The sequence below is a fragment of the Phycodurus eques genome, chromosome 2, assembly GCF_024500275.1.
Source record: "Phycodurus eques isolate BA_2022a chromosome 2, UOR_Pequ_1.1, whole genome shotgun sequence".
Lineage (NCBI taxonomy): Eukaryota > Metazoa > Chordata > Actinopteri > Syngnathiformes > Syngnathidae > Phycodurus > Phycodurus eques.
The window spans coordinates 41338814-41364360 of NC_084526.1; the positions used below are offsets into that span (position 1 = coordinate 41338814).

Sequence of the window (25547 nt, forward strand, 5' to 3'; positions counted from 1 at the left end):
ATTTTAGCTGTGTGCTTCGGGTCATTGTCTTTCTTGAAGGTGAACCTTCGGCCCAGTCTGAGGTTCTGAGCACTCTGGAGAAGGTTTTCGTCCAGGATATCCCTGTACTTGGCCGCAGTCATCTTTTCTTCTCCCTGTCCCTGCAACTGAAAACCACCCTCACAGCATGATGCTGCCACCACCATGCTTCACTGTTGGGACTGTATTGGACAGATGAGCAGTGCCTGGTTTTCTCCACACATGCCACTTGGAATTAAGGCCAACAATTTCTATCTTGGTCTCCCCATCAGACCAGAGAACCTTATTTCTCACCATCTTGGAGTCCTTCAGGTGTTTTTTTTTTTTTTTTTAGCAAACTCCATGCAGGCTTTCATGTGTCTTGCACTGAGGAGAGGCTTCCGTCGGGCCACTCCACCATAAAGCCCCGACTGGTGGAGGGCTGACTTTCTAGAACTTTCTCCCATCTCCAGACTGCATCTCTGGAGCTCAGCCACAGTGATCTTTGGGCTATTCTTTACCTCTCTCACCAAGGCTCTTCCGCCCCAATTGCTCAGTTTGGCCAGACGGCCAGCTCAAGGAAGGGTTCTGATCGTCCCAAATGTCTTCCATTTCAGCATTATGGAGGCCACTGTGCTCTTAGGAACCTTAAGTGCCGCAGAATTTTTTTTGTAATCTTGACCAGATCTGTGTCTTGCCACAATTCAGTCTCTGAGCTCTTCAGGCAGTTCCTTTGACCCCATGATTCTCGTTTGCTGTGACATGCACTGTGAGCTGTAACGTCTTATACAGACAGGGGTGCGGCTTTCCTAATCAAGTCCAATCAGTATAATCAAACACAGCTGGACTCCAATGAAGGTGTAGAACCATCTTAAGGATGAGCAAAAGAAATGGACAGCAATATATGACTGTCACAGCAAAGGGTCTGAATACTTGTGGCTGTGTAATTTAAGTTTTTCTTTAATAAATCAGCAAAAATGTATACAATTGCATTTTTTTTGCCCTCTCCATATTGGGTGCTGTGTGTACATTAATGAAGAAAAAAATAAACTTGAGTGATTTTAACAAATGGCTGCAATATAATTAATTAACAGTTAACTTTCCCGTGTCTTTGGTATGTGAGGACCCACACGCAACAACACTGAGCGAGGCGCTCACCAATTGGATGCCCGCGCAGTCGAGCGAGCTCGTTAGCTCTCACTAGCTCATGAGCTTGTGGGCTAGCGAACGTAATGAATAGTTATCTTTTCCTTAAATGTCCCTGTTGTGTGGACCTGCATGCGTTACATAGAGCTGGATGGAGTATTAGTGTCTCTGTTGTGATCCACACGTGTGGCAATTCCATCCGGCAAATTGGTTGGCTCCACTGCGAAGTTGCCTGCTACTAGTGGCTAGCGGTTAGCCGCTAGTGGGCCCATGGACCGGCGGACTAGCATTGAGTCCATCCTAGCCCAAATAACACATGCATTCGGGCTACAGATGCATTTTTCGGGTTATAGTAGTGTTAGTAATAATAGCTTAGCCCATTTCTAAGTAACTCGCAATTGCGGCAAATAGCGACAGATGCTCGGTAATTATATGGTGGGGAAGGGCCGACTCATGGCAGAAAGTATACGCACCACCCTGTATGCATCGTTGGGCTAGTTTTTAGCAGAGATAGTGAAAAACTGTTTGACACTATCTCAACAATTCAGTACTATATTGTTCTCAGTCTTTGCATGTTTTCAGCACTTATGTTCAAACATATTTAATGCATCTAGAAAAAAATACATAAATCTATAATCATCAAAATTATACATAGTTAAAAAAAAGAAATCATGAAATATTTATTCGTAGTGAACCTCTTGAGTTTCACTTTTTGAATTGACCGAAACCAGATTTTAAGCTTTTGACACTATTCTAATGTATTGGTATTGGTATAGCGCTTTCAAGGGACTCAAAGACGGTTTACAATTGCACACATTATTCATTCACGCCAGTCACACTCTAGTGGTGGTTAACCACTTGTGCAGCCACAGCTGCCCTGTGGCAGTCTGACAGAAGCGTGGCTGCCATTCTGCGCCTATGGCCCCTCCGACCACTACCAACCACATTGATTTATAGGAAATGTGGGTTAAGTGTCTTGCCCGGGGACACGACGACAACATGCGCTCAGGCAGGGATATGAATCGACTACCCTCCGGTTTTAGGGCATACCCCGACTTCACAGGCATGTTAAGCAAGAAGTCTTTATGGCTCCTGAATGAAAAGAAAGATAACCAGCACAGCTCAACATTATCAATGCCATGTCATATTAAGAAGCAAGAGAAGTTGTGTTCTTAGAATTTTTGGCAGCGGCAAGGAAGAATTTACCCAAAAGCGCAGAATAATTACACACTCCACTGAAGGAACCTGCCTGGGGACATTCAATGGTTAGATTTACCACCCAATGTATAGTTGTTTTCTATGCAATTGTTGTTAGCATAGCAAAGAAATTGAATTACATACTTCATCTGAGGCTTAGGGGCGGATTTAGCTGTCTGCTAGAGCACCAGTGACGGAATAGTAAGAGAATTGTCTTCAAAAGTGATTTTTGTGTGTGAAATTGCTCAATTTTTAACACTTTGGGCTGCCCATTTTGCCATCATCACTTGCGCATTAGGAAATGATCTTGACACTTCCTTCACTACAGTTACCAATGGTTGTCTGTGTAAGGTTATGGCTGAAAAAATATCACACTCAACGAATAAATGTATGTCATTGGAAACAGCACTCTGCCATTCTGTGGTTTCACCTCTGCTCCTCTATCCAGGGTAATTCTCCCCCCCCCCCCCCTGGGTCCAAATGTAGAAGGCCATTTTCCAAAGCCCAGCTGTGCCTTTAAAATACTTTCTATCACAGCAGCGATAGGCTTCTCTGTTGGTGAAATGCTGTGCTGAATATCCACAAAACAGAGATGGTTTTTTTTTTTTGTTTTTTTTTGCCAGTGACATGTCTCTATTTCCTGTGTCGCCACACACATCCCTCGTGCAATTTCAGATAGCTCATTTCATAGTATTTGTAAACAGTGCACAGCAGGATACTTCCGGGTGGCAGAAAAGTGATTGATTGACTCGCGTTGACCTGAACTACAAATGTGCTGTGTTTGGGGTTGTGCCAACAGCACAGGAACGTGGAGGTAAACAACATTGTACATTACACATTACAATGTACACTTTACCCATATATGCCCTAATGCAACACAAGTCGCACTCGGGCATATACATCAAACTCAGGTCCGGGGGCCAAATTTGGCCCACGATGTAATTATATTTGGCCCGCAAGACCATATCAAATGTGTATTAGAGCTGGCCCGCCAGTATATAGCAAATGCACCACTGATATTACAAATCCCAGAATGCTTTGCTAGTGTGTTGGCCCATAATTCTTGCCCGGCGAGCGCCCCTTCCCTTTCTGTTGCAGTTGTTAGCAACTATGCTACCAGTCTCTTCGAGCAAATTTACACTTCTCTTTCCCAAAAATGGCCAAACAAAAGTTGAAAAACAGTTAACTTCCAAGATTATCTGTTCACTAAAGTAAAAGACAGACCTGTTTGTCATGTGCAGAGCAACATGGCTGTAACAAAGAACATAACATAATTTAATAGTTGTTTTTAATGCCCTTGACTGTTAATAGTTTGAATTTTGGATTTTTATTGAAGGACATTCTTATTTTTTGAGTTGTTTTGTGTTTCGCCTTTGAAAAAAAGATTTACATCAAAAATAAAGGTAGTTGGAGATAGATAAATACAAGCTGGAGAGACAGAAGAATTCATGTTATCCATTTAAATACAAAACAACAAACAAATACCACTGACGTCTTTTATCGCAAATTGGATTTCTCGTGTTTATACTATCAAAGTTTGTTTATTACAGATTCAGTGTTTTAAGCAAAATGTAAGTTTGTTGTCATATGATAAATATGATACGCTACATTTCTGCAGAGAAGGGAAACATGCACATCACAGTGATTTTTCATTAAATATTGAGTTTGGCCGACGACATTGTCCCAATTTTAAATTTTCGCCCACCGTGAATTTGAGTTTGACACCCTTGCATTAGGGGATATATTGAATGGATTTTTTCCACTGCATGCGTTTAATTGCATTTTTATGTATCTTTTATTCTTTTGAATGAGTTTTCTCCATAAAATGTTGTATACATGTCAAAAAGTTAAGAGAAACTCACCGTTAACAGTTCTTTTGGAGTTATTTACCAAACCACACTGTGGTGACCCCTGACAGGCAAAAGTCGAAAAGTTACTTCTTCTAAGCTCTTTATTCATTTCACCATCAAAAGACCACATCTGTGCCATTCATACGAGCAACAGAAAGTCACTGAATTAGCCAGTCCCTCAATAATCATGTTAACCCTGTCTGAATTTCCACCACGTCTATAGTTTCATCAAATGCAAATTATGGCCGGCGTTCCGTTTCCTTTCGAAGCAACTCACTTCACAAAACTTTGTATCTTCTTTTCGACTTGACACTTCGCAAATTCACACTGCGGCTGTAGAGAAGGCTAAAATCATCATTCTAGTCATTACGCTTTTCTTCCCCCCAGTCATCCTGCTTTGGTATAAAATATGTAAAGGTTTGTTTACTGGTGGCGCCACTGGATGAAGCTCTGTCTTTTGGTGAAAACATCTCTACAAAGTTGTAATATTCGATCCTCTATTGTTGACTAAGTGGAGCTCAGTCTTGACATTGCTGCACTGCGATCACACTCCAACAGGTGGAATCACACACACACACACACACACACACACACACAAAAGGTCAACAGTGGAACGGGTGCCACTATATTCCAGTCTTTCCAGTGACACAACATCCTTTCTTAGGATTGTCACGCTTCCTTGTGGATGATCCAATCGCACAGTCCGTCCCCTCCTGTTGTTCCATTTTTAAAAGGAGGAGTCCAAATGGGTAAAAGGTAACTGCGATGTGGGTATGCACTTGTGTGTGGCTAAGACCGAAACGGAAGCCGTCTCTCACCCACTCAGCGTCCCAGAGGGAGTCAGAACCCAAGACCAGTGCTTAGGGTCTGTCTGTTCAGACACATTGGCTTAGATTACACACGGCTCAACTATGACTCATCCTCAAGAGGTTGGGGGCGTACGGGGTGCACTCTCTCACTTTTGTTTTGCTCAAATGCAAACACACATGCTGCAAACACACATCCTAGCTGTACGGATAACCACATCATAGGCTCAGACAGAGGAGCCTGTGGTTCCACACACCCCCTGAAGACAGATGTTGAGAATAAATCAGAAACTCCATCCTGGCCCACTTCCACTTACTCGGGTCGCAGTAGACTGTCTGGAGAGCAAACAGCTGCATATGACAACACACGCCCGTGGAAGAAGCGACAATACGGCTAGCGCACCTGACACGCGTACATGAGAAGAAAGTCCACATTACGGTGCGGGCAGAAGAGCTCCACTCACATTTTCTGTGTATTTTTCATATGTAACCGGCTTCAATCCTCCAGAGATGAGGCGCTCTGAGAGGAATTGTTCTGGAAGACGAAATCCTCCAGCGACAGACAAGTCGCAACAAGGCGGAAAAGCAGTGTGGGTGTTTTTTTTAAGAGGAAGCGCTTTTTCCCCCCTGCTGCTGACTCTGTGAATTTCATGATTCCTTCATTTAAATATAGTCCTGACCAGCTTAGGAACAAAGACAAAGGCCCTTTTCAGAAGTGTTACACGTTTAAACACAGAGGACAGATTATATATGGTGGTGCTGTGACCTCTAAGCGCATAATCCAAGCATGTGACATCACTCTACATCCTGTCACTCAGTGTGGCCCACTTCCTGCTTCCAAAAAGAAAAGTCACATCCATGCAAACACGAGTGTAGCATTTGTCATGTCGGTGGGTGTCTTTCGTCAATTCGGTTTTTTAGCTTTTGTCGACCAACAAGCTGGGAGAAGCTGTGTGTGTGTGCACGCATCTGTGTGTGTGTGTTATGCAAGTGTGTACTGTGTGTTTATTAAAAACCCTTCACGCTTTGTGGCCCAGGAACCGGATAAAGCAGTGAGTTAACCAGCAGCTCACTGACTTTATCTCCCTCTTTGCTGTCTTGGAATGCCAGCCTGCTGTGAAACTCAAAGTATGTGACGTCCTGTTACACCACATAGTGTGTGTGTTTGTGTTTATGAATGTGGGCATCAACTTGGGGAAGAGGCATGTATGTGTATGACTATTTTGCTTTGTCTTTCCAAGGCACAAAGCCATTTGGGAATGTCTGTGTCTTAATACTACACTAACTGTGTAATTCTTTATATTCTAATTCAATTGTGTATTATATTTATGAATTGAATTCCTACTATTCAACCATCAGTACATGGTATTTCAGTATGGGATACAGTATTTAGATATTTTTCATTCTTTTGTTTTTTTCTGTCCTGTATGTATGAAAAAAAAAGCTCAATAAAAAAAATGGATGACAAAATGGCAAAACAAAGCACACGTAGCCCTTGTGATGTCTATGAATCCAACATCCGTGACTCGCGGTAAAGGGGACGAAACCACACAGTGTGAAATGTGAGAAGACAAGCCGACATTGTTTCTCAGGCGACAAACATGTCTTGTGTGTTCGAGGAATGCGGAGTTATGTTTCAAACAAACATTCTTCATACGAGGAATTAAGAAGTGCCCTTTACCGGGCTGGGATGAGATACGTTAATCAGTAACGGCCTGTTGTTGTACTTCAGACAGGCCGAGCGTGAGCCGGTGCATGTTACTAACGAGGCCAACGCCTCATGGATTTAAGCTGCTTCAAAAACTCAAAACCAAGAGATAATCCACCTGGATTGTTTCCATATAAAACATAAGGGAAAAAAATCCCATATTTCTTCCCTCTTCCACCCACAATAGCTATTAATATCTCTCTTGAGAACATTTGCTCATGTCCCGCTAAGGACTGGAATTCCTGCTTGAAACACAGTCATCTTGGAAGGAGTACAGAGAGGCGGTCAGGCATTCATTTGCATATTTACTCTTGACGTCAGGGTTTTCGTAACTTTTTCTTCCAAAGGCTGAATACAGAAAAACGCGAGGGCTACCTTGAAATTCTTCAACTTTCTTCAACATGCTAAAACTAGGCCACCAAGCAATTATATACAGTATTGTTTATAAAATGGAGTTACTTTTTTAAAAAGTACAGAAAAGATCACATTAAGACACAAAACAAGAGCAGTTAAAGCAGTTAACTGGAGGATCACATATATGTTCACAAACCAGACCGTGCCACAGAGCAGGAAGTGGAGGAAACCATTTTCAGTTTTCTGTCTACACAGTTATGAAGAAACTTTTATTTATTTTTCTTGTTGGGGTAATCCCTCCCCATCTGCGATCACTTCTCAAGATTTGTTGTTTTCTCCCCAAATGGGGTTTGGAGTTTTTCCTGGCCCGATTGGGCCGGGGGGTTAGATTAGGGGATGTCGTTGATCTTACTCAACCGTGGGCCTGTGAAACCCTTTTGACTTTTTTGTGATTACGGGCTAAACAAATAAACTTGACGAGTTACCTCGCATCTCCCATCTCCAAAATAAATCCCATTTTGATTCATTTATTAAACACTGAATCATTCAAGTTGATACTTTATATTGCTATCATACAGCATTAAGCACCAACATCGACACAAACCCAAAATAATCCTAAATTGCTCATTTAATTCACGAAAATAAATGCTATTTGGTACGAACGTGTTGCTGCTACCAACCATGCACATCAAGGTTTGCGCTTGTGCCTACAAAACAAAAGGGCTTTAATACTTCACAAAAGCAAATGACTATCGTTTGTTTTTCAAAAGGTCTAAGAGCGATGAGTGATGCAATACAAAAAAGAAGAAGATGATGAGATGACTACGTAGTGCAATAGGGGGAAATGAATCTGCATGTAAATTTACCTTTGTGGCTGACGTGATTCCTACTCAAATGTATCTGATCGAATTATTTGCACTTGCTTTCATCTTAGAAACTAATAAAAAAAAAAAAAGACTCCCACGGAAGGAGGAAGTGGTGGAGTTTTACGACACAGTCAGAGTGTCCCGTAAGAGTTAATAGATTTGTATTCAACACTTTAAATTGGTTGACAATGTGTAAAAATAAATGACGTGGTTAAAGACCAGTAGTATGGCTTAGTGGAAAAACAAAGTGACAATAGTTGGACATATGGGATCTCCGCCTGGTATTTAGAATACTCCATCAAAAACCTTTTAGGCGTAGTTAGGGGGCGTCGCATTCGTGAGGGATGTGAGTATCGCACCACCACCACCCCACTTTTGAAACGCACACTTTTCCTGTGCTTTTTATGTTTTGGCCAGTTCAAATGTTATTTTGAGGATATGCCGGGCCGCGCAAAAATGGACGGCGGGCTGTAGTTTGGACAGCCCTGCTCTATGTGCATCCAGTCCCAAACACCGACTAATGACGAGGCACTCAAGACCTCCGTCTCGCACGCACACGCACACGCGCACACACACACACACACACACACACACACACACACACACACACACACAGATTTAGGTCAATTGAAGTGACGTAATCTGAACCCTTCCGCACAACATACCTTATTCTGCTCCTGTCACTCAAACAAAGGTAACCTTTCTTTGAAAATAATTCTCCCTAATATCAACAAGGAGCGCTAAATCCTCTCAACCTGACAAGAATTGTCCGCAGCTGCGCCAAAAAGCTGTGTTAAAATGACAGCGCTGTAAATTGTTTTAATTATAGCCCACACAGATAACAGCCTGCAGTAACATCAGCCTTTTCTTCGAGCCTTCTGCAAGATCCACACACAGTATTCCCTGGAAAATGCCATTGTTGTGTATTTATTGAAGAGCGTGTGTGTGTGTGTGTGCGCGCGCGCGCACAAGTGTGTGAATACAATATTCATTTTGCTGCAGGAGGACAATCTATGAATAACAATGAGAGGCGCTAATGAAATCAGCCATCAACCTGCGATACATACATATTAAAGCAGGACCTCGGAGTGTCATTCGCTTAGTGCATCATTTGTTCCTACTCTTTTTTTCTCTCTCACCATGCCACCTGACCTTTAGAGTACGTACCCCCACCGCCCGTTCCCCACGCCTCACTACTTAAAATAGGAGGTGTACCAATAGGAGGTGTACCCACAGGGCTATGACTGTACTGCATTATTGTTCATATTTTGTTTACCCTATTTAGTTGACTCTATACTGAAGAGTGATTCCTCGACTTCAATACGTCCAGTGACGAAACTCCATTTACTAATATAGCAAATAACTTCCTCATTGTCATGAACTAATCTGTTCCACTCCTCCAAAAATGTTTTATGAAGAAAAAAAAATGTGAAATGGGGGAAAAAAAGGAAAAGAAATTAACTGCTTTCATAAAGCGTAATGAAGCTCTAGCTCATTTATTACCACACAGTGAGTTCAGTGTGAGCATCTTCTCCATGCTCCTTGTGAGTGTTTTCATTTTGTAATTGTGTATTTGACTGTCTTGTTCATTGAAAGGCTAAAAATGCAACTGTGGCTCTCCTTGTCCACGTGCGAGGGCATTCCAGTACTTTAACTGCTCCATTTTTATTTACTTCCCTTAAGCATTTTTCCTTTCACATTTTTGACAGATTCCAGGCATTTTCCCTCACCCAATCATTTCTTTACACGAATTCAACAATAGTTGTATGCTTAATATTTGGTGAGTATCTAAAGCTTGCACGTAATTCAAATGTTGACTCGCGACACAAAGCAAAAAGAATAAAAAATAAAAAGCAATGATTCGTAACTGGAATTACAACTGCACACTGTATTGGGCTTTACAAGATAATGGCCAGTGAGTGTGCATCACTATGTACCGAACATTTGACTTCTCAAAGTTTTGAAATCTCTGAACCTTCTTTAGAGCAAATTAGTATTGTAAATGTTAACTCGGGTCCAACCAAACTGCACCTTGTCTATAATGTCATCTTATCCTAGCTGCTCCTCCCTTTTGCCTGTGAAGACGCTCTGGTCTCATCTCTCCCTTTCTTTCCCATAACCCCCACCCCCACACTGGCAGGGAAATGGATCCCTCCACCTGACAGTGGCCATTTTGAGCCTTCGCTCCTCTCCTCTGTGCACTCCTGCTTCCCAGTAAACAATGGGAGAGGGATAATTGATCAAACAGCCAGGGAACCCTCCGAGCAGGGAAGGTCACCGCCCGCCGGCCCAGCTCACAAAGGACGGGAGGGGCAAATATATTTGTGTCAATATGTGTGTTTGTCTGTGTAGGCCATGTGAGTGTGAGCTTAATGCGTACATCTATACTTGCATGTGTGACAGAGTGAATGCAACGCAGGGCGGACACGCGTGGAAGAAGGGTGAGTATATGAGGGTCCCTGTGATGCTCTCAAACTGCCATTTTTCTTCACTGACTCCATCTGCCACAGAGCCATTTTCTGCCTCCCGAGCCGGGAGAGCATTCCGCACGCCGCGTTCACCTTCATGTCACCTCCACACAGATCACGCCTTGCTGACGCTGTATATGCCGCACACACTCTTCACAAAGACACACACGGCTACCATTTTCCCTCGCCTGCTTGCAAGGAACAATGACAGTAGCTGGACAGAAGTATCAGGTGACAATAATAAGGCAACGCACATTCTAGCTTTACATCCAATGATAATAATGCTTGGTTTTGACAGTACCGTTACGTAACAATGTTTACTATTGTGATTGCACATAACCCACAGGCCTGGGAAGATTTTTGTTTTTGCTTCTTTTATTGCTTTTAAGTTTTTTTTGCTAACATCAGTGCTTATCAGCAGTAGAAAACAATTCAAATTCCAGTTTGTTTGCAAAGTGTGCAAGTTGGAAAACGTTTTTTTTCCCCCTCATATCGCTAATAGAATTTTTTTCCTACAGCCAGCAGAGGGATCGTCCACTTCTTAAATTAAAACGTAATTATTGTCAAGGGTCAGTAAAGGTATCGCCACCTATTAAAAACAAATTTGCCATTAATTTGCTCCATTGGAGTGCAGTCAACCAATAAAGCCCGCTTTCGGAAACATGAAATTGCTCCCCTGTCCAAAAATAAATGATGTCATCTGGTAGAGAAAAAAAAAAAAAAAAAAGTTTCCAAGGAGTTGAGTCAGGGGTCACCAACCTTTTTGAAAAAGAGTTGTCTAGGAGTTTGATGCATATAGAATAAAATATATGACACTACATTTCGATTCATGAGTGTTTAGATTTTCAAATGACCAATCCTACAACATTCCTAGGGTTAGGTATAGACAATGTACACTGTATCACTGGTGAGCTATTTTTAGAACAGGCCTTCGGGCTACTCGTGTGTCCTTGGGGGCTACCTGGTGCCTGCAGGCATGTTGGTCAATTGTATGATTCAATCTAGTAAATAACAAGCAATTAAAAAATGTAGTGTTCATGTGTATCAATTGGCCAAAAGTGACCACGCTAGAGCTAATAAGGCACAATTTGATCTAAACAGCATATACGGATCTTAAGCTTGAAATTACAAAATCAGGCAAATGATGACAAGCATGCTATTCTGCAGAATATTGTGGTCGGTGCTCTGCGCTCACCCTCTCTGTGACGAACATGCCTCTTTCGTAAATATTACATTACAATATTTCACTTGCTCACTCATACACATTTGTGTCCAAGCCACTGCCTGGTTGATATCACTGTGTAACCATCAGCGCTGTGCATTGTGGGAGTGTCTACTGGGGCCGTGAGACGCGACAGGGGCTGAGGGATTCACACGCCTCTAAAAGACAGCCAGAGGGGAAGAGAGGGAGGGAGATGTGCAAGGCGTGCAGGGGTGGTGGGCAATACAGTGGGGGGCTGGTAACTGGAAATGAGAGATGGCATTTTAAAGAGGAAGCTGAATTTCACCTGCAATTACCGTAGCTCCGGGGCACATGGCTCGGTTTAGAGACATTTCATTCCAAAGCCAACGTGTATGGCTGCAACACAGAGAGCCCGGAGAGGGGAAAATCGAGCAGTGTGGAAAAGTCTCCTCTGCCCAAGATGGCCCTCAGCAGATGTGGCGATGAAAGAAAGGACGCAGGCCGAGATTTAACTCAGGAGAGGAGGAAAGGATGGAAAAGAGGAGAGAAAGAGGATATCTCATTCAGCAGGCCCCAGCCAGCCATCTGCACACCACACCAGACGGCTGAAATGGGCCTCCGAGAGCACACAGTCACACGCTCCCAATCTCGGTCGCATGCACACTCACACATAAAGAACAGAAAGCAGATCAAACCCAGCAAATAGCTGAAGAAAGCTGCCTGTTTTTAATGATTAATATCATTCTTCGCATTCGTTCTGGTCTTTCGGTGAAACCTCATTTTGTCCCCCTAAGTCCAAATGGAGGCGGTAATGCTTTCCCCGAGGCTCTGCGTCCTGGCTAGTCTCACCGGGCGCACTGCTGTGTTTCATAGAAGTGTCTGCACAAATACTGTAATGAGCTCTCCCTGGGAGCTGGGGGTGTGGGGGGGGGGGGGGGCTCCTGGCACTGCTAATGGTTGCTCTGGACTGCAGCTGTATCCAGGTTACAACTCGGCCTAGCCAACAGGCCGGAGGACGCGCAGGACTAGTTGGGACAGCGACAAGCATGCATGGAGCCAGAAAGGCAGGTTCTGAAATATTAAAACCGATTATTTGGAGAATGATGTTGAGCGACAGGGGTGCTGAGGAGACCAAGCAAAGAATAAAAGTGTAGAGGAGATGCGGTTTTGGTCATAAATGCAGAAGACAGACTCAATAAACCAAGAGACTCGCAGAGCAACAGCTGCTGGCGGTCCATGTGTGCGCGTGTGTGTGTTTGTGTGAGGTACAAATGAATGACTGTGTGTGTGGTCTGCTTAAAGATCCAGCCAAAACACAGCAAAATGTACATGTAGCATATGCACACACCAAATACGAAACACCTTTGTTTAGGCTTTAAAATATTATAACAACATGGATTCGGCCATTAAAAACAAAAGCCAGCATGATCATCAATTATCAGACGTCAACGGTCCTGATGGCGGCACATTTGAACATGTTCAACCAAATCAATGTTGCTACAGTAAATCAGAAATTAAATTGACAATTGCAACTTTGCACAAAATGAGATGATGTTTTCAAATACCAAAAGTCAGCTTGTATCAGTTTATTATGAACTAATAGGTATTACCAAGTGAGATATGCAATGTCCATAAATAAAGCACTTTAACATTGTGTAGGCTAAAGACCAGTTGTCATTTAAAATAGGATTACCTTTTGTTTTTACACCTAAAGGGGAACCTTTTGTTTATTTATTTATTGATTGATTTTATTAACCACCGCAACGCTGTTAGCGTCGGCTTTAATAACTATTTTGGAACATCCAGTTATGGAAATTTTTTTTAAAAATGCCCAAGGGACCTCACGGAGGAATTAGCACCATTTTTGTTCAACAGGTACGCCGCTTATCGCCTCTTTTTTTTAAATTGATTGTACGTTTAAAAAATAAAACGTCTCGCCGATAAATGTTGTATTTTAGTAACACTATTATACGAGCGAGTCGTGCTGCCAACATAAACAGCCATAGCTAACGTTGAGTTGCAACAGTTTCAAGTCAGCAGCTTTTCTTTGAGAATTATAAAACCATACACTGGTGGTGAATATAACAATACTACTACCACTGACGTCAGTATGAATCAGCTAACTACAAACCAGAATGAACCCAATGTAACACAAACGTTAACATTTAACAACGTTCTCTTTGCCGTGAATCTTGATTGGGGGGGAAATGCTGAGAAATTGACACAGAGTTTCCACTTGCAATCTAGTTGTTTCGATAATTGGGATTGTTTGGGGTTGATAAAGACGAGAGAGGAAATAACACATTCAAGATCAGTCCAAGGGTCACGGATTGCAATCATCTGTGAGAGACTAAAAGGTTTGTGATGTATGACGTGCCTAAAAGTCTAATCCTAATGTTTCACAAATGACCGTCGTGAAATTGTGTTGTATGACAACACCCAAAACTCTGCATTGTGTGCTCGACGTCCCAGCATGAACTACAAAAAGCACACACACACACACACACACACGGAACACCTCTTGTTGCCCTCTCTGGGACAGCTTGGGTTCTTAGCTCTTGTTTTGTTGTCAGGGCCCCAATTCATTGTGGCCCCCTCATGACCACGTGCATTGTCGTCCAGGCGGGCAGCCCCCAAGTGGACTGAGGCTCCCTGGGCACGAACAGTGATTCATGGCACAAGGGCCTGGAAAAGAGCAGCCTCACTCTGTGCTGGTGACAGGGAGAGCAGAAGCCTTTTTTTTTTTTTTTTGGCAGAGGGAGTAAATCAAAAGTCTGGCTGGTGGACTGAACCCTATTGAGACTGTGTAGCTCAAGATGTGTGTCTGTGTGTGTCTAAAGTACACTCACTCTACTTAAGTAGAACTACATATACTTGTGTAAAAAATAATAATAAGTGGTCAAAGTAACGGTTAAACTTTGCAATTATAATTTGCCTGTAACATTTATTGTGTGTAAATGCCAAAAGGTGAGTTTAACGACTTGCCATGTGTGTGAAATGCTAGTACGCATTTGTGCTAATGCGTTACTTAGGTTAGTATGCTAACTCATGTCTGGATCAGACTACAACACACTTTCCCCCCCATCTCACATGGCACTATGTCATACTACTGCCATAAAATTGTGCCGTGTGTCGGTCAGACACTGGCAACACTACACAACATATATATTGCGATGATATGTCAAGTAAAGCACTGTTGGGGGGGGGGCGGAAAATGTGTCAACGCTACCGGATACAAGCGTTACCGTAGCGGCAAAAAAATTATCGCTGCAATGTTTTGTGTTGGGAAAAAAAAAAAAGAATGTGCAACGTCTGAGGACGTTTTGGGCTGCATTCTTCAAGGAGAGCTTGAGGTAAAGTTCAAATACTTTTATTACCGTTGGCAAGCAGGCAACAATGTTATGTTGTGAGCTAGTGCTAGGACTAACGTTTATACGTAAATATGCCAACCGTTGGTTTGTGTGTTGGCAATGGTGAGCAAAGGAGGTGATTTGCTGTTTCAAGTCGCAATCCTACTGGTCGACGTCATGGTGCTACGTGACCCTCGGAGGGTTATCCTTCATATGTCAAACTACACGGAAGATATCAACCACCCCTACCCGTAAAAAAAAACAAAAAAGCTAGACTTTTCATTTTAGCATCGTATGGCTGTCATAGGGACAAATCGTTCGTCGTGAATTATGTCACACTACAAGTTGTTTTGTCGTTCCCAACAAAATATGTCTGGCCTGATCCGGGAAATCGGTCAGGATAACAAATCGGGTATATAATATTGAGAGTTCACTGTAACAACAAATGCTAAATCCGCAAATGACTGTTACAATACCTTACTTGTGTTTTTTTTCAGTTTATATGGAATTTTTTTTAGGCCACAAACATGAAACAAAATTCTCAATACCATGGATGGGGGAAAAAGATCAAATAAATTAAGTAATTAAATAATAAAATAAATAAATATCATACTTCTCCGAATCTGTTGCATTGTCATTAACGCTCCCTTGGTTAACGTTCCTCCGTGTGCCTGCTGCTTGTTTTTTTCTGCATTTTAAGACCCAAAGATCTCAATGAATCAATCAAAAGCTAACTCTCTCTATTTGTCTGTTTTACGTGTCATCTGAGTAGCTTGGGAAAAAAAAAAAAAAAAAAAAGTAAGTATTTGACAAAGTAAGGAGTAGAAAGTAGGCCTTAAGAGTAAAGTCAAGATCTGAAAAATGTCCTTAACTACAGTTACCAAGTATTTCTACTTTGTTAAAAAACACTGTGCGCGCGAGAGACTTGAAGACGACATTGATGGGTAAGCCTTTATGAACGCTCAGTGTGTCAGTTGAATCTATGCCGTCCTCTATCCCGAGACTGTGCTCTGTATCCCGAGGACAAGCTCGCAGCAGCTTTTTCACAACCGTAGCTCCGAGGCGAAGTGCAAAGTACTAAATGTTTCTGTGTTATTTCAACACTTCCTTAATCTAACAGGGAACCAGTTTAAAGTGCACTGGGGGAAAAAAAAAAAAAAGACAAACAAAGAACAAGAGCTGAAAATGATAGCGCTTGCTCAGATTGATGAAACCCTATTCGGGTTTTGGGACAGGCAGAGAGAGACACGAATTCTTCCCCTCAGGCTACGAGGTGTAATTTCCCCTTCCACTGTCACAAGGGCCATGTAGAAAAAGTATTTGTAGCTCAGTGACTGACTGGCTCCGAAATGTGTACGTAATGTCTATCTGTCTTTATCTATCTAGCTATAATGCAGCAATTCTGTTCCATTGTAACGCACAGTAGGATGCGGATGGAAATGTTGGCCCCAAAGGACACACACACACACACACACACATGTACACGCGCGCGCACACACACACACACACACACACACACGTTTAAAGAGCTAAGTTGTGAGGTTGACGAAGACTATCTCTGCCTCACGTCTCTCTCCCTTACGGCCGCCTGCTGTTCCTGACCTTCGAGATGTTTTTCTCTCTCTCTTTCCCTCTCCCTTTATTCCTGTCTAATTCAAACTCATGCGGCGCACATCCACCCTCACCCCTCGCACACATCGGCATACATGCAAACCCATGCGCACACCCTTCTTTTCTGCATAGCTCCCAGCCACTCAGTTTTGTCATTAAAAGGCACTGCATTTCAAGCTCAGATCAAGCAGATGGGGGCTATGCAAGCATTCCTGCTCCCACCTTGGCGAAAGTACAAATAGTCCACACATGGATTACAGCAAGCAATTAATGTATGCACACAATCTTCCTCGGGCTGAAAAAATAGCAATCTTAAAGCGGATGGGTGCTGCATGCGTTTGTAAGGCCGGGACGCTTTAACCGCGCAAGTCAAAAACGCACTCGGGAATCTACTGTTGATGAAGCCTGTGTCTCAATTAAAATGGGCTAAAAGTTCATGCTCACAAACAAGTCAATACAAAAAAGATAAAATATTGCTATTTTCTCTCTCCCAACATTTGCACTCTCTTTTAGGTATTACACTAAAGCTGCTCTCTGCCATTCCCATTGACAAAAGTCAACAAATTGCTAACAGCTGTTGGATGAGCGATCTACTCCAGGGGTGCCAAAAGTTTTCTTCCAAGCGCCGCAATACAGAACATTTCAAGGATGTAAGGACCACTTTGACCAGCCATCAATTTTCTCTTCCATTTTAGGGTCGCTAGTGCACTGGTGCCTATCCCTGCTGACTTTGGGGGAAAGGCGAAGTACACCCTGGACTGGTCGCCAGCCAATCGCAGAGCACATAAAAGTCAAAAACAACCATTCACACCAAATACAGATATGCTCAAGAAGGAATTATATATTGTTTTTATATACACTGTATATTATAATACTGTATATATTTACTAATAAAACAAAACAAGTGATAAAGCAAAAAGGGAAGAGGTTTTTTTTTTTTCTTTTTCTCCATGCTTTTGGGGTGGCCAGCAGCCATGTAACCCACAGGAATATATCCGCCCCTGTACTGAGCAACAGCCGAATTACATCTGCTCATTGCGAATTACATCTGCTCATTCAGACCCCAAACAAGAGCTATCTGTACTAAGCTGACCTTGACACAGAACAGAAAGTGGAGCATACTATTGCGATTCACAATTCTCACTGAATTATCTTTATTCGTCGGGGCGTCATGAATAGAAATGTGTTATTATTTTAGTAGTAAATAGTTCGTGCTTTTTAAAATCTAGTAACCAACGTGCGTCTATCTACTTATTATTGGCGGGATTGAGGCCGGGGAAGGTGGTAGATGTTTTGCAATTGTGTGTTAGCATTAAGGTAGCAGACTTAAAGGCAAAGTTATGTGGTTGTAATTGTCTCTGTTTTATGTTTAGTTTGATGGTCAATTTCAACGTACAGTGGCATTAAACAGCTTGAGGCTACTTTTTTGAAGTTGGTCACTATGTCAAACTGTGTTCTTGACCTGCTTAATGTGTTAGGTACATTGTTGTGGATTGGAGCTATATAAATAGAATTGTCTTGACTAGAAAGGCTTTATTATAAAAGCAATGTTACAGTAGTAGTAGTTGTAGTGGGGTGTCACACCCAAATAGAAGTCAATTGTTGATTTCGGAATATGCAATCGGCTGAGGAAAACCGGACAGCTGGACTGATTTAGTCCTTTTGTAATATGGCCTGTATAAGAAGGTCCTTGAAAACCAAGTAAGGAACAGCTACACATCTCTTCCCCCATCCCAGTAAATGATTCCCCCAGAGGGTGAGGACTCATCAATACTCATCACAAATGATACAAGCAGCATGCGGCAACATAATGCATCATTTACAGCCAGAGATGGTGCAGCAACCTGACAGAATCAGGTCCAGGAACACAAAAGGTATTTCAATGCCCTATGCATTTAGTAGGGGGGAAGAAAACAACCCTAATAAAAGGCACTCGCAGGCCATCGGGTCAGGTAGGAAAGGAAAGTGCAAGTCATTGTCTGTGTGCGCAACAACAAACTGCCACCTTGGTGTGAAGTGAAGCCTGGAGGACGCAACCGCGCCCCTGACAACAGATAGCACTCACACAGAGACAGGAGAGAGACGCATACGGAAAAGGGAGCGAAGAGGAAGGGCGAGGGGGAGATTAACGCCGCACGTAGCAGCACACATAAACAACTGCACGCAATCCTGCATCCCTGGAAGCCCCTGTAGGCCACAGTTAACAACCATTTACATTCTGCTCTTGCTCCGAGCAGATAGCAAACTAAGGATGCCTATTAGCCGTGTACGTTTCATACAAATACTCGGATTTGAATGGGAGAAATCTAATTAATTGCTCGATTCACTAAATGAACCCCGAATTTGTAATGTAATCATAACAACGTCTTTTCAAGGGTCTCTTGTTAAATTTAATTTGCTGTGAGAAGAAAAAAAACGTCCTGTTTGCCGAATGAATTAAAGTCAAATGAGGCCTGGAGTTGGCAGAGCGGCATGGTTGTTATGACGTGCTTTTAAAAAAAAAAAAAAAAAAAAAAAAAAAACTATAAACAAAAAAAAATAAAAAATGTAACTGTGTGACAAAGTACAGTGGGGTGCCATGAGATACGAGTGACCTGATGAGTTTTTCGAGAAGCAAGCCATCGTTCAGCCAATTTTTTGCTTTGTCCTGCGGGCAAAAAACTTTCGATATGAGTGCTCTCGTAAGAACTCGCGCAACAAGCAGCAGTTTGGCAGATAGAATTAGTGAAAAGAAAGTCTTCAAAAAAAGAAGCTTCAAGCTGTTTATTGCGAGTCTCATTTAAAGTTTACTGTCAAACTAACACATAAAACAAATTACACGTTGTGGATTACAAAAAAAAACAAAACAAAAAATACAGCCACTGCTAACTTAATGCTAACACATAATGGGGAAATGCCATAGGCAGGCTAACTAATAGCATCGACGTGGCTGTGTTATTAACCCTTTAAGCAACGGCTATTTGAACACAAATGGTGAAGCAACATGTAGAAAGATAATATAACAATGCTCATAAGCACTTATGCTTTATCCACTGCGAAGAACAACCAATCACTAAATTTAGTGCAGCTTACTGAGGAATCTATACATATCCATATGTCTGTATTACACTGTCCGCAGATGGCCACGGCCAAAGTGCGCACACCAGAAGGAGCAGCACAATTTCCATTGAATTGAAGCGAAAAACAAAACAAAAAAGTGTGACAAGAACCGTTTAACAGATTAATACATTTCTATTAGGAGAGGTGATTTTGTGTTTCGAGTGTTATCACAGAACACTTGCATCTCAAGGCACCACTGTATAGACTTTCAAAAAGTCACGCACCCCCCGTCATACATTCCTGAGTGAGAAGGAGAACATACTCACTGTTTGAGGTGTCTTCAGCTCTTTGTCATAACTGCTGCAACACCTGGGGAGAAGAGAAACAAAACACTGCTCAAGTTCCGAGTCAAACACAGTCTGAGTCACAGGAATAAAACATGTTTACGCATCGCTTTGATTTATGCCACAAATGAAATGGGATACGTTTTAATGTACACGCGGGTGAATGCTTTCCCTATTGGATTTCAGGAGGGGATGAGGCCCCTAAAAGTACCTACACAGCAAAGTTACACGGTATTTTATTAGTATTCATGGTGTACATGGGCATCAAAAAGGGGGAAACAGTTATCCGAACACAACTGTGGCTGCACACAAATCATGAGTACACACACACACACACACACACACAGTCTCGCTCTTCCTCCCTCAGCCATTTCTTGCAAAACCAGTTTGTTAGAATTGAATCGACACACTGGTGAGGATATTTTCCCCAAACACAAGACAGTTCTTGTAGAGAACCAAGCCCTCCCAGTGTTCTCACGCCCACCTCTCATGCATTGTCTCTGAGGCCCTCCTGTGCTCTCAGCCTGAGCCTAAACTAAGCAGCTCAACACAACAGATTTCGCTCTGCTGCGCATATGACACTAGTACACACATACACAGACTGTGCCTGCTTTTATATCTTATGGCTTATGTTCAATTTTCTTTGACAATAAAAATGTAGACAGTCTGGTGCAAAACATTTTCAGCTTCGAGGCCCGACACCAGTGAAGTTACCAGACACAGACGGTGTCAGGAGCGTGTGAGCGTGTGAGTAACCAACAAGGTTTTGCTGACAACAAACGCATCCATCTGGTCAGCAGCTTCAGATCAAACGGAAACCTTCATCACACAAAATCTAGTCCAGTTCTATCATGAAATACACTGCCTTCCAGTTTACCAAACGCAGCTTGAGCACACTGAAACTTAAAGCGGTGATTTCAGAATTACTCTCAATGGCATTTGTTGTGAGAAGATAGATTTATATGAGTCCAAGTAAAGTAGCATTTCTGGGTTGTCTAAAGAGTACGAGAGAAACTGACAGACAGGACTGTCCTATTGTACAGGAATGAGCTCGACTGCCGGTGTTGATAGTAATCAAACTAAGACACACAAACATGTGCCGACAACAGCACACTTTGATAACTCGTCGCAGCCATAATGATAAAGGAGCACCAGGTAGACTGAATTCATCTCCTGCCTTTTCATAAAGACCTATTAGTGGATGATTAAAGGATTTCTGCTCATCGGGGCTCAGCACAGAAAAACGATTTACCAGGTGAATCACTCTGGATAAGGAAGACGCCGCTGTCTGCAGTCATTTTCCTCAGTGAAAATCAGGCTCTTCATCTATTAACCTCATTTTGCGGTACAATCGTTACCTGTTTGCATCAGTATTACAATACCAGATTTGGGAATGATTCAAATATGGAGCCTTCTTCAACTGAATAATAAATTAAAGACTATACTACACCATTTTCTGAAGTAGAGTAAAACAATCATTTTGTTCTGTCGATTGTGTGACGACCACAATCACTGATAGAAAAGCGACGCAGCAATGATGTCGTGAAAGAATCATCACATTCAATCAGAATGAAATGATGTCATCCCTGTGTTGCTAGCAGCCACAAGCAGTAATATTTGCAATGTTATCTGACGATTCTGATAAGATGTGAGGTATTAAGTAACATTGTACAAACCCCAATTTCAATGAAGCTGTGATGTTGAGTATAATGTAGATAAAAACAGAATACAATGATTTGCAAATCATTTTCAGCCAATATTGTAAGCATGTCCCGATCCGGTCCGGTTTTTGTAGCTCTGTGTTGGAGCTCTGGTCCCTCACCTAGGACCTGTTTGTCATGGGTGACCCTGCCAGGGGCATAAAGCCACAGACAACTTAGCTCCTAGGATCATTGGGACACACAAACCCCTCCACCACGATAAGGTGACAGCTCAAGGAGGGGCAATAGATAAATATACTTTTAAAGTACAACATAAAGTTACATTTTAAAAAAAGAAAATGAAAAAATAAAAAACATCATAGGGTGCGAACATTTTCTTTCTCCACATGCAGCAACACAGTTTTGAACTTCTTGATGCAACTTGGATTAGCTTTATGAGCAACCGCTGCTTTTGCTGTGCACCTCTTGGCCTCTGAGGGGCAGTGTGATACACGCAATGAGATATACGCAGAGAAAAAAAGAAAGAAGAAGTCACGATCAAATATTGTTGTGATAACTCATTTCTCACAGAGTTTGAAGAATGTAGGCCAGAATATTGTTATATTGCCTATTTGTAGTTACACAATGTTTGTGTACCAATATTCATTATTTTGATTTATAAGTGCCACGAGTTCAATGCTAATTTTCCTTAGCTCTTCAATGATGTTTTTTTTATTCATTGTGTTAGCTTTGAAGTAGCAATTTTTGTGAACAAAACCGAAGAAACTAAGTATGTGATGAGAACATTTAATAGGTGTAATTCTTTTGTTATGCGAGTTTACTTTTACAGTGAACTTAAAACTGGAGTGTCAATAAAGGACTTTAAGCAAGCAACCTTCATCACTCTTACTCCCTGCTACTATGTTAGCACCTTAGCAAGCTGTTGTGATCACGTGGGCTTTGCATGCCGTCCAGGCGCTGCTGGATAGAAGTGCTGGAGCGGCACATGGAATGGACTGAGGACTGCTTTTATAATTAAACAAAACCAAAAAAAACCTGTTTGGAACATTCCACAGGTGAATAGGTTAATTGGAAACAGGTTAATTGTCATGATTGGGTATAAAAGGAGCCAAGTTGTTCACAAGCATGGATGGGGCAAAGTTCACCACTTTGTCAACAACTATGTGAGCAAAAAAGTCAAACAGTTTAAGAACGTTCTCAATGTGCAATTGCAAGGTATTTAGGGATTTCATCATCTATGGGCCAAAATATCATCAAACTATTCATAGAATTCGGAGAAATTAAGTCCACATTTCAAATCGTTTAGTCGTGTCCTCTGGGCCGAAGAGGAAAAGCACCATCCCGATAGTTATGAGCGCAAAGTTCAAAAGCCAGCATCTGTGATGGTATGGGAGTGTGTTAGTGCCCATGTCATAGGTAACTTGCACGTCTGTGAAGGCACCACTAATGCTGGAAGGCACATACAGGTTTTGGAGCAACTTATGCTGCCATGCAAGCAACATCTTTGTTAGAGACGTCCCTGCTTATTTCTGCGAGACAACGCCAAGCCACATTCAGCACGTGTTACAACATTGTGGCTTCCTAGTAAAAGAGAGTACTAGACTTGCCTGCCAGCAGCCCAGACCTGTTTCCCATTGAAAATGTGTGGCGCATTATGAAGCGCAAAATAGACAACGGAGACCCCGGACTGTTGAGCAACTGAAGTTGCACATCAAGGAAGCATGGGAAAGAATTCCACCTACAAAGCTTCGACTATTAGTGTCATCAGTTCCCAAACGCTATTGAGTGTTGTTATAAGGTGATAACAGTGGTAAACATGCCCCTGTAGCGGCTCCTTGGGAACGTGCTGCAGGCATCAAATTCACAATGAGTGAACATTTGCATTATTATCAGTTTGAACATTTAATATCTTGTCTTTGTGGTGTATTCAATTGAGTGAAAAGGATTTGCAAATCATTGTATTGTTTTTTTTTTTAGCAGGGAAGGAATTTTTTTTTCCTGTCGAAAGCATCGCAACATTTACACACAATTTCTGAGGCAATTGTAATTTCTAGCTCATTAGTGCACTAACCATTTCATTTGTAAATAATATATTAAAATCTCAACTAATCACAACAGTGTTTACCTTGATATAATTGGACAATTATACGATGCATAATTGAACACTGGCTCTGATTCACCATGTTATCGCAGACGCAAATGATGTTCACCTTTTGATTAACTCAGGTGAATAATGTCATCATGTTTCAGTAAGACAATACTGTTCTAGCGAAAAATACTCTGCACAAACCAAATGTCATTATTCTAGTAGCATCCATGGCAGAGCCGTCTAATTTGCTCATTAAAAGGCCGACAGGAAAAAAAAAATGGCCTCTTTGCAACTTTCTTAGTATTCATGTGAACAAAACAAGTGTAGTCTAAAACACACATAAGTGAGATTGGCCTAAAATCCCTGGCTTTTGAATATTTGATGCTTTGTTCGTAGAGGAGCAGTAGACACTGGCGAGGTGTTTGTCCCCTGTTGCTCCCTGTGGGAGCGAGCCAGCGAAACTTGGCCGCAGACATTTTCCTGATGTCCCAAGAACAAAACAGGCAAGTCTTGACAGTCTTGTCCGCCACAGAGTCGTCACACAATCAGTTGCAGGAAACCGATCCCTAAATAGCAGTGATTCATCTCTTCATCACACACACACACACACACACACACAATGTCAGTACACAGTGCACAAAGAAGCTCTCTCTTCCTCCCTCGCTCTCTCCGTGTCTTGCCCTAGCTGTCTCAACCCCTTCCCCCCAGTGCGGTCTCTCATGCTTCTTCAAAATAAGTGCTTCTCCTAGCTTTCTTTGCCCTGTGATTTACTGGCAGTGTTTAACTGTGGGGCAGCATCTTTTATCGTGACATGATCTGCGGCTAAAAGCTGACAAAATGGAATCTGTGTGTAATTTTGTATGTGTGTTTGGGGCAAAGTAGGGAGCCGGTGGAGCAATAAAAAAACCTGTGTGGGAAAGGTTTGTCTACATGCTAGTCAAATCCTCCCAGCAGCTTCCCTGTGTATGCCTTTCAATATGTGCCTTTTTTTTTTTTTTCATTCCACTAAATGGTTTCTTCCTTGACTAGATGGAGCAAGTGCCATCTCCGGGGATCTGACGCGCAGAGCAAAGCGCTTTGGGACAGGCAAAAAGCTCTGAACAATCCTGCAATCCATTTGTGGGAGATAGAATGTATAAGAAATGCCAAGCGTGTGCGTATGTGTGTAGTTGGCTTGTGTACACACGCTTGTTTTTGTGCTGCCGTCATCACTCCTCTCGCTTTGTGGCACAGAGCCCATTGCAGAAATGTGCTTCACCGTACGAGACAAAAGTCATTCATATGCACTCAAGCTGTCCTACTTGGTGACCGTCCACCGTTTGGTTTGGACCAATGATGGCACCAGTTATCCGGCCAGATCGTCGGGCCCGCGTGGGCCAACACAACAGCTTCAGTGTATCGTTACAAATTTCATGATCCATCAACACGACGCGTGAAGGTCAGAGTAGCCATGACCAACACAGCTGTCACATCTCTCTCCCTCCCAAACACTCTCCTGGCTCAATGCTCTTCTAAAACACTCAGCCTGAAACGTGACCTACCCGGGCCTAAAAGTGTCCAGGGTCGACAGAATAAATCTCAAAAGAGGATGGAGGCACAACTATACCTCTTCATTGATGCAATACGGAGGATTTAAAAGGATTTGGGGATACAGTAGCGCATCATCAACTGATAAACCGCACATTAAAATAAGATCCAACACAAGAGCCATATAAGATATTCTGCCTTTTACAAAGATAATAATGTTCAGTTTTCATTCACACTGATAGAGAGGCAGTAATTTCACAATATGTAAATTACTGTAGTTGTAGAAGTATTATATTTGGAAGAGCTCAATATTTGATACAGCTCTTGTATTGGACTAACATTATTGTTGTG

The 25547-nt window shown here is 42.2% G+C and overlaps 1 protein-coding gene across 11 annotated transcripts in view; it reads right to left on the reverse strand.

The window, feature by feature from the left end:
* The window catches only part of baz2ba (bromodomain adjacent to zinc finger domain, 2Ba), a 107418-nt gene that overhangs the window by 69855 nt on the left and 12016 nt on the right, over nt 1-25547 (reverse strand). For 10 of the 11 annotated variants that reach the window (XM_061670735.1, XM_061670734.1, XM_061670737.1 and 7 more), the window contains exon 2: nt 19902-19944. The gene's annotated coding sequence lies outside the window, so the exon portion shown is untranslated. Of the gene's footprint in view, nt 1-19897; nt 19945-25547 lie in introns of all 11 variants that reach the window. The other variant, XM_061670732.1, reaches the window with a different exon arrangement.